This window comes from Cupressus sempervirens, chromosome 11 (genome assembly GCF_028749045.1).
Source record: "Cupressus sempervirens isolate cs-2001-9-10 chromosome 11, ASM2874904v1, whole genome shotgun sequence".
NCBI classification, from domain to species: Eukaryota; Viridiplantae; Streptophyta; class Pinopsida; order Cupressales; family Cupressaceae; genus Cupressus; species Cupressus sempervirens.
This window is the reverse complement of record NC_143128.1, coordinates 31,775,038-31,790,634: the sequence shown is the minus strand read 5'-3', so window position 1 is coordinate 31,790,634 and position 15,597 is coordinate 31,775,038. Positions and strand designations below refer to the sequence as shown.

The window sequence follows — 15,597 nt, the reverse complement described above, 5'->3', positions numbered from 1 at the left end:
CCAAATTATAAAACCAATCTACTACAAGTTTTGTCAAAGTTTCAAGAAATAGCCTTACAGCTATGTCTTCATGAGCAACTCCTAAGATGCGAGTAGTTGCGAAGAAGGCCTAAATGTATTCATCTGTGGTAACCTTCCCATCACCCAAAAATTTAGGGAAATTTTTCCTTGAACCACCTAGTTGTGGGTGATAGCTTGTCAGTGCCAAAGGGTCTATCACTATAGCCCAAGGGGCAGCCATAATTGTTCTAGCAAGGTATGGCATAAAATTGATAATTGGGGGAGCAATAATCCTATGCAAGGATAATACCTGGTAGGTAGTAGATGAAGTGCTTTGATTTTTAATGGAAGAAGGTGGTCTACTCCAACTTTTCTTTTCACCTTTCCACTTAGGAATATCTAGGATGGGAAAACCAAGTTCTATGAGTTTATCAAAAATAAGGTCTTGCCCACCCTGGTCTTTGGTACTTCTAAGGAACCTTGTTTTTTCCAGGGTGCTAGGTTAGTTTTTTATTTGAGCATCACATCTCAACTATCTTTTCACCCTTCGGATGTTTCTCCTCTAAATAGCTTTTTCTAATGCTTCAGCTTTAGATTCTTCTTCTTCCAATATTTGGCTAGTGTTTCTGTAGTGTTTAGTGTTCCTCCTATTTCTCCAAATGAATGTATTGAGGGATGAAATTATGTCTTCTTGGTCATATTGGAAACTAAGATTAGGTTGGAGCACTGGGACAATATTCTCATGAGGTAGTACCCTTTTCCCTCATGTTATAAGATCTATCATATTCGATTCCCTAGTAGAGTTGCCAAAAATCTATCGGTAAATAAATTTATTCTTTCTAGTTTTGACTTACATATGTTCTAATTTATGAACAAATTATGATGACAACAATTTGGAAAGTGGATTCTTGAAGATTTACTTTACTCTGAATGGTTAGGTACAACTCCCTATTATAGAATTTGTAATGAATTTTATTTATTTATAAATCAAACTAGGGTATGTTCTTAACCAGAGAACAGGAGAGGAAAACTAAGTTAAACCTACACAGAATTTAACTTAGGCAAGAGGTAACATTTTGAGGATTAGTCAAACCTAATGAACTCACACATTTTATGAATTCATACTGAAGTTAATTGATATATCTAAGAACTAATTGCAGAAAAGGAAGGCTATTGAATGACAATATCTAAAGAATCTCTTTGAATTTTAAGTGACAATTCCTATCACATTCAACTTGATGTATTAAAATAGGGGAAACAAAACTCTATTTATTCATTGCTTTAATTCTAGATAAAGAGAAAAAATAAACTAAAAACAACTATTTCAAATGGAACGGAAAATTATTGATACAAAAATACCATTCAATTGACTTTGCAATATCAAGTCTTTTAGACCAAAAATTTGTTGACCTCTCATCAATCTTTCATTATCATATATATAGGATTTTGAGATGATCATTACAAAGGAAGCTTAATCAGTTCATCTCCTCAAAATTGACAAATGACAAAGATCCAATTTCTCTATTACAAATATAATAAAATAAAAATGGAAAGGTCATAATATCAATCACTTCACTTCCTTCCCTTTCTCTATTTTTTCCCTATAGGCTTTAGCATCAACAATGATTAGAATTAGCTCTTCATGTTTATGTACATGGACATTGGTGTATCTCAAGAGCCACTTGGAGTACTCCTGGGCCAGATCTTTGATAGTGCCCAATCGATCTTATAATTCCTCAGTGGCTATGTGCACACATCCACCAAGCTTTTGAAGCTTAGAAACTCTGTCCTGGTGACTAGAATTCATCACTGTTAGCTCATCTATGTAATTGGTAAATTTTTCTTGCATGATAGTTACCCCAATTATTGCTTTCCCTTGTCCACTAGATAGTTACATGAGGACTGCTTGGGAGCAAAAGTGCAAGGCTTGTAGAAGGAACTAGGCTACTAGTAGGTGAAGGAATTGGGGTAGTAGCACTATCTTTGAGCTCTTTTGCCTTCTTATTAGCTTTTGATTGAGCACCAACCACTAGAGGAGAGCCATCTTGACAAGTCTTGGTCAGAGGAATGTTCAAGGGTTTGGTCACCTCCACCCATTACTTGAGCTGGTCCTTGAGTGATAGCTAGTGTTACACCTAGTGTACCACTTTGGGAGGAAGAAGGAGTTGTAGTTGCTGGAGAAGCTTGAGTGGATGTGCCCTTGCTTCGACTTCTTTTTGCTATCCATTTGACCCACTTCCTAGTCCTTTTAACAATTCAAGACACGATGATTTCTAGCTCTTCTGCATCATCTTCATATGGTTTAGAGCTGATAGGAAGGCCTCTTAACTTCATTAATATGTATTACTATACCTATTTTTTTGTCATCTTCTATTCCTTTGATGTCAATATCAATTTGATACAATTTCACTTGGCCCATTGTGAACTTGGCAAATGTAGATTCTTGACTCTCAAATTCATCTTTACAATCTGCCTAGTGGTCTTTGACCATGGTGATGTGCTTAATCATACTCCCAATATGCAACACTTCCCTTGCATACCCATTCAAGTCAAACATAGGCCTAAAGACCTCGTACATTTCCAATTTGTATTTCATCTTGAAGGCCTTTAGCATGTTCTTTGCATTAGAATGGGACTCATAGCTGAAAGCTCCCACCTTCAAAGGGAATTCATATCCCTTCTTCAAGCTCTCGCTCAGCATGTTCACTTGGATTTCTTGCCTCACTATCTCTATCAACACAATCATGTTGCTAGGATACCTCAGCAGCTTCAAGGGGAATCCATCGAAAGCTGCAAGACGTAAATATGGGAAAGATGAGAATTGGATAAAATAGCTTCTAAAATAACTAATAGTCATCATTGCCTTTTGACTGAATCTCCTCTCTGGGCATCCTTGGAGCTCCTTACAAATTCTCATTGTGAATGCATCATTAACTCTTATATATTATGCAAAACTATTTTTCAGTTGCAAACATGGGTAGAACTCATAAGGCTTTACATCATCAGGAAAATTTTCTACTCTCGAGAGACCCGGACATAACTATAGAGAAGCTAACATGTAAATTAGAAAAGAGGATATGTAGAAAGTGTTGTGCAATTTAAAGCTTCTACCTCACCTTTCAGCATGTGCAAGAGAATGGAGATGTCTACAATCTCAGGCTTGAGATTAGTGCCAAAGAGAGTCTTAGGGACTTTACTCTTAGCACTCCATGGCTTTTGGAACCATGACTGAATAATCTCCTTTCTCTAGACCATCTTCTTCACAAAAAACTTAGAGATGGCTTTTCCAATTATCAAATCTAAAAACTCTTCCTACTCTATGATTCTATGGCAATTTACCACAGTTTTCCTATCAATGGAGATCAAGACTGTGCCGTCTGATAATACAATCTATCTAGTGTCTAGGTTATAATGATTTATACATTCGTATATTAATTCTAGAGCTTGAACTGCAACTGGAAAACCCATTGCTTCAACTAACTCACACCCTCAAAGCTTCTCAATTATAGGATGAATTGGCTTTGATCTCACTCTCTTCTAAAAATCTTGCATGTCATAGAAATGGAGAGAAGTGTCTATGAAATTCTACTGTGTGAACTTGATTCCATTCAGTTTGTCAAAACCCGTAAATCTAGTTGTCATTCTATCTGAGAATGAATTGAATTTTGAAATCTAGAAGAAGAATAGAATAGTGAAAGCACAAATGCAAGTTATCTAAAAAAGTTGTGTGAATTAACAGAATAATAGTTCAAGGAGAGTTGTAGTTTGTATAACTATTTATGGTTTCATCTATATAGGAGTTTCAATTCACTCGTTGATCTTTAGGATTCGTGCACCATGAACAAATTAAAGGATAAATCCATTGAGGTAGTAAATGTAAGGGTCTTAATGGATAAGTCGGTGTCTTTTCATTGTTCTAATGGCTCAATGGTAACTTTCCATCCTTTTGCACTTGCTTTACCATTTCCCATTAAGATTCAAGAAATTATGAATAAATTACTCCATAAGGAAATATCTACCAAATCAAATCCCACTTAATAGATCTTTCTTGCAATGGTTAGATTGTTTCTTTATCATCTTAAGATGTTTTTCATGCAAAATATGGGTTCAATTCTCTTATAAACTTGATTTTCTTTTAGATGCAAAAAATCATCTTCAAGGATGGAAAACCCACTAAGGAGAAGACAATTTTCAAAAAATCATCTTCAAGGATGGAAAACCCACTAAGGAGAAGACAATTTTCATTTCTCCTCCTAAACCTTCTTTTAACTTTAGCCTATTGACTTATTGTTTCCTTGAGTTTGGAGATATATATAAAATGTGTGAATCTTAGTTAGGGCCCCGCCTCTACTTTCATTTGCTTTGAAATTTCCTTATGCAAAAAATTGTCTTCATGGGTGGAAAACCCGCCAAGAAGAAGACAATTTTCATTTCTCTAGCTAAGATGATTTTGAGAGCTGTGATGGATCTTTAATACTTCCTAAAGCAAATAATCATAGAAGAAATAGGAATTCATCATAACGTACTCTATCATCTTCTTTTTATGGCTCATATGCATCATTTGGTGCTCTTTGCGGGAAATCACCTTCATAGGTTGAAAACTCATTGAGGAGAAGGTGAAGTCTAGATTTTTGCAAGCTTCTTCTTTTCATGGAGAGTATGATGGGATGCAAGTAGATATAATCCTTGTGAATTATTATTGCATGTTACGGGAATCCCCATTGGATTAGGTGCTAGGCTACCTGTGAAAACTCACGACATGAAGGAAGGCCACCTAGCTATGAAATGTGGAGAAGGGGGAGATGAAAAATCTGATGAAGACTCCCTTCACCTAAGAGGACTTATACTTAGACATGACACACCTAGGACTTAATTAAGACACAAAATTTTTCACTTTGCAAAAATGGTTATGGGGTGAAAATTGGGGCAACACTTTAATTATAAGAATTATTATTTATAGTATCATCTTAATAGAAGTTTAAGTTCATCACATTCTCTATCATAATATGGTTTCTAATGGAATAATAAATGTTGGATAGTGTATGAGTGCAAAAGACAACAATGAGTAAATGAATAGCCAAATGTACATATGCTTATGTTTGTGCTTGACTGGATCCTGTTACACCACTACTAGAGGTGATAAGAAAATATGTGAATTTTATGCAAATCATGTTCTAGAAATAGTTCATGATTCATGTAATTGAATCTTAATAATTTTGATCTCTTAAGCATGTAGTAAATAAACCACAATCTAGATGTTTCAGAGACACATACAATCATTTTTTAAACAAAATCTAGATTTAAGGAACCCAAATATGTTAGGGGGAGGGAGAAACATTTTTTAAAGGGAAATGGATACCTTAAAAGAAGGTAAATAAAAAAGGATCTTGGCTTAAGGTGATATGTCAAAATTTAAATATTCTTCTATTTAGCTACCTACATAATGTAATTTATATTTTGACTAATTAATTTAGAGAGATTTTAAAATGAAAGATGCACTATTCAAAATCCCAAGTTATAACTAAACATTGACAATAAAGAATATCAAATTAAGGGAATAGAAAAAAAAAAATCTAGAAGGATTAAGCACAAAGTGTCATAAACTACTTACTTTTGTGGGGAGAATAAGTTACAAAATCCCAACATGACATATTTTGAAATAGTTAGACTCCTCCACAAGAAACCATGACTATTAGGACATGGAAAATGATGTTATTGTTCTCTTGAAAAAAATTGAAATGGTATTCAACCCTTACTACACCGTATACATCAATTTTATTAAAATAATTTTGTAGTCATGGTTATAATCTTGGATGCAATTGAACATTTTAGGGCACTTCTATTATATTATTTTGTTTTTTTTGAATTAAAATGATAGACATTCAACTTTCGCCACCAATGAAGCTACAATTTACTTCACTTCCTATGGTGGCATGCATTGAGTTGAAGTTGGGATGACAAACTCTAATATCACAACTTGGAAAAATCTCTCCCCTCATTTGTTGCTAACAAGTGTTGTGATACCATGCACCCTACATGATAGGATACACATCCTCTCTCCCTCCTCCCACTTACTCTTAGAAGATGCATAACACAAATAATTATATGTAGATACTAATAATATAATAATATTTTAATAGTATATAATTTAAACATTAAACCAAGATTAAAAAAATTCTATCATGACATTACAAAGGGGGAAAAAACAAGCTTAATGAACGACATACCAAGCATACACAAATGATGAAGAGGGATTTGGTCAGGTTTTTCCAACAATCCAAATTAGTTACTTGAGGCATATTCACCCTAAAATAGAATGTTGGTAGGACACTGTGTGTGTTTGTGTGTGTATCCTATCAAACAATGATAAGAAATGAAGAGACATAGATGGATCTCACAGGTGATTAACAAGGACTTTTTCCCTCATCTTACAAACATGTCAAAAGGAACAATGTAGTAATAAATGGGGTTACTACATCAATAAATCATAAGCTTATAAATTATCATCAACATATGAAATCCAAAAAAATAAGCATTGATCTCATAACATCTTTGTACCAATATGATATCAAATGTCAACAAATATCACAAAAATTGTATGTGGGCTGAAAAACAAAACATCTATTACATCATACAATATCCATGTCATTGTACAAAGAAAAACTGAATTAGAAAACCACAAGTAATCTAGAAACAATTTACCAATATATCATGACACACTTTAACATAAAAATCAGCCATAGGTTTTGAGTGCAAGATATACATTTAGTAGCACACAACTCATTAATAAGGCAGCGAAAAAAATAAACTCTCATTGATAATTTCTAACATAACTGCACAATATCATGATCCTTAAAACAACACCACATAAAAACAAAGAATTTTTTAAATTAATTCTTATTTAAAAACATCAAATCTTATCAATTGACTTTTATATATTGAATCACAATGTCAAATATTAAAAAACTAATTTCACCTATGTAATACAAACATAAAACAAAAGGTATGTACTACAAATATAAAACAAAAGGTAAACTATTTTAAGACAAAAATAAGAGAATAAGAGAATATTCAATAAAATGCCTAAGGGGTGTATCAATTTCCTAGTGTATAACTTTTTCATGAATAATTTATACCTTTACTATTAAAAGCCTTAAGGCACCAGACGTCTCTATGGATATTTCAGTTTGATTTCTATAATTAAAGCCAACCTTTAACCAATTATATTCAATACTTTGAACTAACGTAATTAAAAATTTTTTTTTTTAAAACTATGTGAATAATGATTTCAGAATGCGATATTATTCACCAACTGATACAACTTCTGACTTTTGCTTCTCTCTTAGTTTTGCTTCACAATAAAAACAAATATGGAAGCGGGTTCTTCAATGATTGAAGACAGTTTACTCGAAAATCAACGGATGGTCACTTGACTGTAAAGAAAGTGGTAGATCTCATATTCGCCGGCGTATATAAACATTAAAAAACCTATGTAGATCCCTATTCTTTTTAATCTTGTTTATCTCTTCCCTAGTTTGACCTCAATCCACCATGATTATTTATGTCTTCATCCCTCTTACCTTGGTTAAAACTACTATTTCAAACTCAATTTATAGATTATTATTGATCTTTTTTTTGGTTTTTAATGCCTAAGTAGCTTCAAGACCCTTAATCACTATCAAGGAGATATCCAAAATTAACGCTAATTCCAGAGTGAAGACATCGATGGAAATACAAAAAATTCACTAACTTCTGACAGTGACCACCAAGAAAATCTTTAACACCTCTATGTAAGATTATCAGCTCTATATCAAGGCTCTCCACATATAGAAATAATGCTATAGATACAGCTTAATACCTCCAAAAGTAGAAGAGCTGAAGTTTCTGAAGCACTAGAAAGATTTTCACCATGACAAAGCAAGGAAACTCACCTAATTTTGCTCTGACCGTCTATGATCCTGATCAGAAGAATGGATCTTCTCCTCAAACCAACAAGGCTACTGATACCAAGAATATTTTCCTAGAGGCCACAATCTACAAAAAGGTGTAGCTAATAAATATAAAAATATAGATGCAATTTATGTGTTTTTCATAATTGCCAAATGCAATAATCATACAATCTTTTTCTATACAGGCTGCAGCTGAATTGGTGGCAACTTTTATCTTGGTGTTTGCTGGATGTGGAGGAATCATGGTGGAAACAAGGGATAAAGTGTTAGGTCAAGTTGGGGTTTCTGCTGTGTTTGGGCTTGGCTATAATGGTGCTAACCTACACAGTGGGTCATGTCTCTGGTGCTCACATTAATCCTGCAGTTAGTATTGCCTTCGCATCTGTGGGAAAACTTTCTCTTATTGAGGTGAAGTAATCCATGAGTATAACAAGTGCGATTTGTGAATGAAAATATACAGATTGAATTAGATATTTTTAAATACCTCCTTAATATGTTTATTTTATTATGTGAATAATACCGATATTGATATTTTGTTTTCTATGTTTTTGGAATTATCAGCTGCCCGTTTATGTTATATCTCAGATTGTGGGTGCCACGGCAGCTGCAGCTGCAATCGATATAATTATTACAAAGGTCTCCATTAAGGTTGCTGTAAATACAACTAATGGACATCCAATGGAATCACTGGCGGTGGAAATAATTGTCACCTTCATACTCTGCTTTGTTATATTTGGAACAGCCACAGATCCTAAAGCAGTAAGTCTGACAGTTTACCATGATAACATTTGATTGAACATTATATAATCTAGTTACATATTCTCAATGCGAGGAGAAACATTTTTTTGACAAAAAGAGGGCTTGGGTATATGTTAAGGGTACATGAGTAGCAATTTTTGGACATTGAAGGAGTTTCCAAATAAAAGCTAATTATATGTGACCATTCTTTTATAGTGGAGGGCTTAAACATCATACTGTTAAGTTTCATTCCAATGTTAAAAATGTTAAATAATAAAAGTTGACTTATTTTTTCTAAGCTTAATTTGTTTAAGAATAGAATAATTTAATGAAATTTTAATTATTCTATCATTTTATGTTCAAAATAAACCGTTCATAATTAGCTCGCTAGAAAGGTTTTCCACTGTAATATCTCACTAGCAAGTGATGTTTTACTGTGCAGCCGAGTGGAATGGTAGGGATTGCTGTGGGTGGTATAGTCGGTTGTAATGCTTTATTCGCAGGGTATGTATAAAACTGGTAAACAAGTGTTTTTATTTAGATTTTGGAGGAGTGTTTTTCTTTTATATTAAATAACTAGTAAATTGAGTATGTAATATGCATTCAGGCCACTGTCGGGATGTTCCATGAACCCAGCAAGATCATTGGGGCCTGCATTGATAGCACTCAATTTTGAAGGGTTGTGGGTGTATATTCTTGGACCTGTGTTTGGTGCAGTTTGTGGAGCTTGGTTCTATAAGAGCATTTCAATAAAAGAATAGATAAATATTTCCCACTTCTTTTCTGCTGGAGGGTTGGTCACTATAGCAGTCTGTATTTCTATATAAAAATAAATAAAGGTTTCTTTGTTCTTTTCTATTAATAGAATTAGGTTGGTCATTAGGGTAAGGTGGTACAATTTGTATTTGTATATATGTTTTAATGGAGGTTTGGTGATTATCATAGAAAGGTGGTGTATCTTGTTTATTATTATTAAAAATAAAGTTATGACTAATGTAGATTTCAAGTCTTTCATCTTGTTGTAGTTAGTACTATTGCATTCCCTAGTGAATTAACTTATGAAGTTTGTATATCAATTTATTTATATAATTTATTATTATAATTATTTCTTCAACAATGATTGGTTCATTTAATTTGGGCTTATAAGACCCTTTTTGTCTAGACCTCTCCACATTCATTTATTTTTGGCTTACATTTTTAATCATAATATACTATATTAAAATTTATTTTTTATTTTTAACTATAGTGTTATTTTTAATGTAATTTTATTCACTTATTGTACTATTGCATTCACTTTCTTTGAAAACTATATTAGTTTCCAGCAATCACAAGTACATATTATTGAATAATAATAAAACTTTTAAAGTTTCATTAATCATTTATAAATTTTATATGTTATTAAAATTGTATGATCGGTTCCCACTAAGAGAAGGTGCTCTATTTGAACCTACCCAACACCTATTATAGGTGTCAGTCGACCAAACACAAGATCAAGTATTGCCCTTTGGCAATACATAGAGTTAAAACCCCACCCAGGGATGCTCCTGCTAAACCAACAGCAGTTTCACCGGAGTCAAATTCGATAATTTCACAAGTTTTACATTATTGTTTCACACGGGATCAAGGCGATTGTAAGGGCTACCACTCCTATAGTGGTTTGCACTCTGCTTACCACGTCTTCCATTGTGACATTGAATGTGCGGTGTTCTCCTAGCCCTCTTGCACGTGCTGAGAAACCAAAAGAGAAGCAATAGGCTATCATTCTAGGAGAGTTTCCTTCTAGTTTTACCCCAGTTTCTACATTTTTACAAAATAGCTACTCCTCTCTTGAGGATGAAGAAGATATGGAGGAGTTGTTTTGAATTTTTTATCATGGAATGTGTGATGTCTCACATACCTCTCCAGAAAGTACTATGTCAGGGATACCCATCATAGACTTGGCAATTTAGATTTCCTTAGCAATCAAGAGGTTAAAATCTCTGGTTTCATGCTTTTCTCTACATATCACATCATTTGGCTAGACGACATTATGTATTGGGAAGAACAAGTGATGCAAGCTATTTGAGCTTTTAGTATATTTCAAGACTTATTAAAAGTTTGTTTCTTGTAGTAACTTCTAATTTATGTTTCTAATTTTAAAGATTCGTTTAGAGGTCAAAGGAGTAGACTTGACCTTTCAAATTGTTAGGAATAAGGTATCTCAACCTTGGAAAAATCCTATTCTTATTATTTGTTTTATAAATGCATTTTTTGCAAATAATGTAATCAAGTATGAGTGTACATGTCAAGTTGGCATGTTGATGTGTCACTCCACTTGCATGTGTTGGCATCTTGAATTGTATGTAAGGAGATCATGACTGAAATAGTTATGATGGATTCCTATGATATGTAAGAGCTATCTTTGGAAGATATGATGATGGGCAAAGATGTGAAGACATGTAGCAATTGATCATTGAGTACTATACACTCAAGTCTCCATCTAGTGCAAAAAAAATTAGGTCCCTACTTTTCCAAAGAATGGTAAAACCCTAATATGGTTCTTCTTTAGAAATTGCCCTAAAATGGAAAGCATGTAATATAAGGGACTTTAGGATTGCAGATAGTAGATAGTGAAAAGAGTATTCTTGGTAGTTTTTTGTTGCAACTAGATTTTTCTTCCATTTCCTAAAAGAACTTGCATTGCAAGTGTGTTGTAAACTTTGTGTTGAAGATAATACATTGTGCAAGTTTTGGAGGGGTGGGGTTGTTAAAACCAAAAGGTTTTTCCCCACTGACATATCTTTGTATTTGTGTTTTCTTTCTCTATCTATTTTTTGTATTCATGGTTGACTACATAATATCAAATTTGAAAGTATTAAGGATTTAAATATAATTTACACAATACTTTCCTTAAGGGATTAGTGTAGGAAGTTGTTTCCACACCTAAGTTTCCTTACAAGTGGTATCAAAGCTTGATCAACTTTTGATCCTAGTTGTTTGTAGTGTTTTTTGAGCTAATCTCAAGTTGAGTGGGAGTTTTGTGCAAAGCATTCTGAATCTTATTTGCAGATTGAGATGGCTAGTTCATCATACAAAAAAATGGAGGTGGAAAACTTTAATGGTAGTAATTTCAAATTGTGGAAACTCAAAATAGAAGACTTTCTTGAAGATCGTAATCTATGGGAGGTGGCTTCACTTGATGTGAGACCCACATCAATATCTCAAGTAGATTGGGATCTCAAGAATTACAAAGCTAAAGGTCTCATTAGACTCTATCTAGCTGATTCAGTTCTCCTGAATGTTCTTGATGAGAAGACCGCAAACAGTTTGTGGACATGGCTTGGGTCTGTGTTTCAAGCCAAATCTCTAGTGAACAAGTTGTTCCTCAGGAAGAATTTTTATTCTCTAAGAATAGAGGAAGGAATATCTGTCATAGATCATCTAAATGCTTTTAATTTATTGATTGCACAGTTGATATCATCTGGTGTCAAGATGGAGGAGGAGGATCGATGTATGACCCTATTATTTTCCTTGCCAAATTCATGGGACCATCTTGTGATGGCTCTTGGAAGTACTTTAGTCACTTTCAAAATGGATGATGTGGTGTCTTCGCTTCTATCTAAGGAGATGTGAAGAAAGTCTTCATATTCAGCTAAGGAAGCTCCTACTATTTGTGGTAGATCCAATGACAGAGGGAAGCAAAATGACAACAAATCTGGAAAGGGTAGATCCAAATCCTGTGGAAAATCAAAGACTCTTGGAAAGTCCAAGGCAAAATGTTGGAACTATGATAAGACTAGGCACTTTCGTGAAGAATGTAAAGAGCCAAAGAAGAAGAAGAAGGCCTTAGATTCAGGTTTAGAAAAATCTCAAGAAGATGGCAATTCTTTCATTACAACTGTGGCAGCCCATACATCTAATGATCTATGGTTGATAGACTTGGGTGCTTCATTCCTCATGACCTCTCATTGAAGTTGGTTCTCAAAGTATGAAGTTTTTTATTGTGGAAAGGCGTACTTGGGTAATGATTCTCACCTAAAGATAGGTAGACAAGGACGGATTAGTATCAGATTCCCTAATAGACAAGTAAAGGGGATCAACAAGATAATGCACATCCCTAGTTTGGCATGAAACCTACTATCTGTAAGTATGCTAAATGATGTAGGTGTGCAACTTTTTTTTTCTAAAGATGGATGTAAGATGATGAGAGGTGCTATGGTGCATGCTAAGGGTACTAGGAGAGGTACTCTATTTTAGCTTGATGCATGCATTTCTCAGTGCAATAGTTCTTCTATTTCAAAGAAGAGAGTAGCTATTGTAGATGCCTAAAAACCTTTAGAAAATAAAGTATTTTTATTTTTTGAAAAAGTTCTGATGACATCATCATTTATTAATTAATTAATTATTTAATTTATTTATTTATTTTTATGCCATTAAATCCCTTTATCTTAATTAAAAATATTTAATTAAGGAATCCCTCCCAAAAATGTTTAAATCTTATTTAAACATTATCTCCTTATTTATTAATTATTTAATTAATAAATTGACCAAAAAACCCAAAATAAATTAAAAATTTATTTTTTGCCCAAAACTTAGCCAATTTCCTTAAGACCACTAACCTCTTCCAAAATCTTCTAATCCTTCTTTAATTTTGATTAAAGGCTAATCCCATCATTTCCTACCCCTAATCCCAACTCAAAATATTTAATTAAGATTAAATATTAATCCCCATGTTTATTAAAAAAGTTTTAATAAATATCTCCTCAACCCAAACCCTTGAAATAAATAAAACTTTATTTATTTCCTAAAAATCTAATTTATCCTCATCCTAAGAAGTTCTAGACTCTTCTAGAAAGTCTTCATCCTCATCCTAGGAAGTTCTAGACTATTTAGAAAGTTTTTATCCTCATCCAAAGTCTAGACTCTTCTAGAAGATGTCTTTAAACCTAATCCTAATCCCCTCCTAACCTTGTCACATTCCCTAAAAATGGGTTAAGACTTACTAACCCAAGCCAAAAGTTAACAAATATCTCCTCCTTCACCCACCCTCATTAAATGCCATCCACTTGCCTATCCCTAAGCTAATCCTAAACCATCCTAATCCATCCTCTAATCATTTGCACAAGCCTAAGCAAGCTTAAAACCCTCCTAATCAAGCCCAAGTCGAAATTGCTCTCATCTCCCTCAAAATATCTCAACCATAAAATTTTATGAAGCCCACTAGGCCATAAATGACTCTTCCAAGCCCTTTTATTGCTCTTACAAGTCATTATGAGGGTCTTTATAAAGATTTTATCCCTCGAGCCTCCTTTGTTGACTCATCCTTCCCCTTTCCTCCATCCTCTCACCATGTGACATGTGTCACTCTTTGATTGGCTGTAAGGAAGCATAATCCATGTGCTCTCCTATCATGCAATCTGAGCCCTCCATGAGCTTTTTCCCATCCTTGCATCTTAGCCCTCAATCCCTCAAGCCTCTTGCCTATAAATTGGATCCTTCCCCTTTGCAAAATAACACAATCCATGAAGTAAAGTCATAATGCCATTTTAAGAAGCCATTTTACATCAAAACCATACACTCACACCCAAATTCCAACTCCATTTGAAGCCCTTTTTGAAGCATAAAGCTTGAGCATACATCCTATCTATTTAGAAAAAGCTACTCAACAAGAGAGCTTCTCATTGAGAGAGCCCATTAATGGCTCATATTCTCAATTGAGAGCTCATCTTAGTCTATCTTAAAATTTATGAATTGTGTTTAGTTTGTAGAAGCTTTATTTAAATTTGGTTTCTATTAGCATACTAACATTGCTCATATACATTTTGGCACGCCTGGTGGGACCCCACATGGTTCATCTTCATTAGCTTTTTTAGTCAAGTTTTGTATGTCATTTGCTAATTTTGGCTAATTTTGCTTGTTTTTGTGATTGGTAGGATTCTATAAATTGGTTTTGTAGGTCCACATGAGCATGAAGAAGACAAAGGAGCTCATAGTCAATCTCATAGTGTTTGCAGATTTTTCAAGCTTATAGGTGGACAAAGCACTTGGAATTCTTCTTCCTCTTCTTGTCTATATTCTTTTTATTCCATCTACTTCTTCTTCTTCTTCTTGTGGGAGATCTTGGCCATTTTTTTTTTAAGGAAGCAAAATCATACACACTTCTTTTTAGTGCTTAAAATGAACCCCTAAATCATACTTAAATCCATTAAAAAATTGAAAATTTGCAAAAAAAAGAAAAAAGGCATTTTAACAAGTGAAACTAAACCAATCCAATCATTTGCATCCTTGCAACATCAAGGTTTTAGATGCATTCATGCAAAGTTAGGAACACTTCATTTTCGAGAATTTAAAAAGAACTTCAAGTTTCCATTTCAAAAAGTTCAAAATCAACACTAAGTGCACACTAAAATCTAAGTCAAACTCAAAGCATCAATCAAGGATAAAATGAACCTCATTTGCAAATATTTTAAAGTTCTTTTAAAAATCTCATGAAAACTAAGGATCCTAAATGGTTTCCAAAAATTGTCCTAAAAGCTTTGTTATTTGTTCCAAACAAATGTCTTGTTGCAAAATCTTGAATGTTTCTTAGGCTTTTCATGCATCAAAACAATCTAGGAATATAATTTTTGGGCTTAAAATATGCAAACTAGAACACAAAATCTTGAATGAAAACCAAAGTCCAAAGAGTCATTTTCACTTTTGAGTCCAAAACAATCTTGAATGATCTAAGGTTAAAACAAAGCACTTCAAAGTTCTTAAAACAACACACAAAATTTCAATCTTGAATGCTCAAAGGTAAAAAACTTGAATGTTTAATCACTTGTCTTTGAATGCATGTTGCTAAACACACTCTTGAATGCCATGGATTAAAATCAAATTTTTTTTGAATGCATGATTAAAACAACAAATCCAATCTTGAATGCCAAGGATC

The 15,597-nt window shown here is 33.6% G+C and overlaps 1 pseudogene; it reads left to right on the top strand.

Annotated features, from left to right (window-relative positions):
* The first annotated feature begins 7,909 nt into the window (after positions 1 to 7,909).
* Positions 7,910 to 9,448, top strand: LOC149528092 (aquaporin NIP1-2-like; annotated as a pseudogene).
* Positions 9,449 to 15,597: the final 6,149 nt, after the last annotated feature.